We start from the raw sequence: 2361 nt of genomic DNA, 5'->3' as shown, positions 1-2361 counted from the left end.
CTAGAATAGTAGGAAATCCTTTGGACCAGTACCAAATCTGTTCCTATAGATTAATACTCCATACAACATTGGATGAAAAAAACTTATTGCTCTTTATATATGCAGGTCACTTGTTCCAACTGTCACTAAAAAAACTACATATATACTAACCAAGCCATTCTAGAGTACCACTTAGGATATTATGATGCTTAGTAGTCATTCCATACAATACAAAAAACTCAAAAATACACCCTAGCTTTTCTCTTAAATAGTACTTTACAAGTGCCAAGTGTCCTCTTTATAGAACCAAACCCTATGTGGAGTTCAAATTTGGTAGTTCTCCATACAGTAGAGAGTTGTATACAATTGTTGTTGGATTTCTCTTGGTACTCTACATAATATTCGACCATGAAATTGAGCACCAAATTTTAAGCTCAATTGGATAGTTGGAATGGCCACATATAGTACTAAAAGTACCATCTTTGGTAACAAAGCATATGTGTAGTACCAGATTTGGTACTTGTTTGTGGTTCTATGTACCAAAATTGCTATTTCAACTGATTTGATGTTGGATTGTACCCTACATAGTACCCAAGTATACAATATGCTCCAAATATGAAGCTTACTTGAATAGAAAGAGTGACATACAATACCAAAAGTACCTTACTGGATACCAAGGCATGTGCACTATCCGTTTTGGTACTTTTTTGTGTTGCACTAATTCTGTAAAGTATCACTTTGGTACTGCAATAGATTTGATGTTTCACGTGCCCTATATAATGCCCAAGCATGTGCACCAAATATGAAGCTAAAATGAATAGTAGGATTGGCATATAGTACAAAAAGTACCTTTGTTGATACCAAATTGTATGCACAATACCAAATTTGATGCTTTTTTGTGTTGTGCTGGTTCTGTATAGAACCAAAATTAGTTAATGCAAGAGATTTTTATCCTTGCCTTGAATAAGAGTTGGTATTCTATAATTCCAAATTGGTACTCTATCCTAGTTTGGTACTCTGTACTAGTTTGGTAAGGAGTACTAGTTTGGCAAGGAACTGTACTGAAATTAGGTACTCTGCAAACAATACCAGATTTGGGTACTGTTTTGAATTCTTAGGTTTTCATAAAAATATATGGGCTATTTTGTTGTTAGACTATTTTCATGTGATATGTTGAGCTCTAAAAAAAATCAAGTGTACTTATCATATAGTGATGTTGTCACTTAGATCCTTAGAGATATTAAAACCATTATTTGTTCAAAAGTTGAAAGATTAGTGTACGTGCTACTATCTATATCATATCCAAATGATATATTTCAAAGATAATTTTAATCAAACGTGCCAAAATAAGTTTGTGTATCAATGTGGCAAAGGTCATCTATGTGCATGGTCCATTTGCTATGCAAGAAGTGGCTTAGGTCAGTGTTCTACAAACCAAGCGGTATGTCAGTACATAAGTATTTTGTGGGAATCCATATTGTACTCAAAGCTTGTTGATAGTGAATATCATGCAAAGGAATGCTTGCTTGGAAATTTCCTTGAATGTGTTGTAAGAAAGTCAACATTTTTCCTAGAGGAGATTGCAATAGATAGTAGGGAGGTGATTGTGGAGGTCTTTGAGGATGTGGGAATTGGATAGGTTGGTGATAAGAAGTGAGAAGAGGAGAAAGGATCAGGTTGTGAAAAGAATGAAAAATGCTACTTTTGTTCATCTCTTTTCAGATAATCTCAAAAGCTTCATCAAGCATAACTTTGCATTTAGGTGGTAGGCTCAACAATTCAAAGATTGCTTGCTTAAGTTTCCTAGCAATGTTATCATGTCTATTGTTGATTTTACAAAGAATTATTCATTTCAAATGAAAAAGGAGATTTGACCCATGCATTGGTGGTCAACCCAGGTTACTATATTGGTGTACATCTTTTACGTGAGAAACTCAATAGGTGTTGTTGAGAAGACACTACATTTTTACATATCAAATGATAAGCTCCATGACACGTTGTTTGTTCACCATTGTTTTATGCTTCATGAAAAATGGCTCAAACCATAGTGGCATCATCTTGATATCATTAGGTATGGTCAGATGGCACTGCTTCTCAATTTAAGGTATGCTAACTTTTCTATTTTGTGGGTGGTAAGGTATAATCACCTGATAGGGTTGCACATGATCCATAAATTCTTTACCTCATGACATGGAAAAGGAGAGCATGATGGTGCAGATGATGTCATAAAGAGAACCCTTAATCACGAGGAGCTAAAGCCAAATGGTTGGCCTATGAAGTGTGTAGCTAATGTTGTGAATTTACTTAATGCAACATTTCAATCCACAAGAGAAGTACATAGGTGTAGTACTCAGAGAGTTTACTCAACGAACAACCAATGGT

At 34.9% G+C, this 2361-nt stretch overlaps 1 pseudogene; it reads left to right on the top strand.

Moving 5' to 3' along the window:
• Positions 1-1285: 1285 nt before the first annotated feature.
• Positions 1286-2027, top strand: LOC148039447 (uncharacterized; annotated as a pseudogene).
• Positions 2028-2361: the final 334 nt, after the last annotated feature.

This window comes from Lygodium microphyllum, chromosome 2, assembly GCF_053477565.2.
Source record: "Lygodium microphyllum isolate KBCC chromosome 2, Lygodium_microphyllum_v1.1.10, whole genome shotgun sequence".
Classification (NCBI taxonomy): domain Eukaryota; kingdom Viridiplantae; phylum Streptophyta; class Polypodiopsida; order Schizaeales; family Lygodiaceae; genus Lygodium; species Lygodium microphyllum.
Note: the sequence above shows the minus strand (reverse complement) of the source record. Positions and strands in the feature narration are given on the sequence as shown.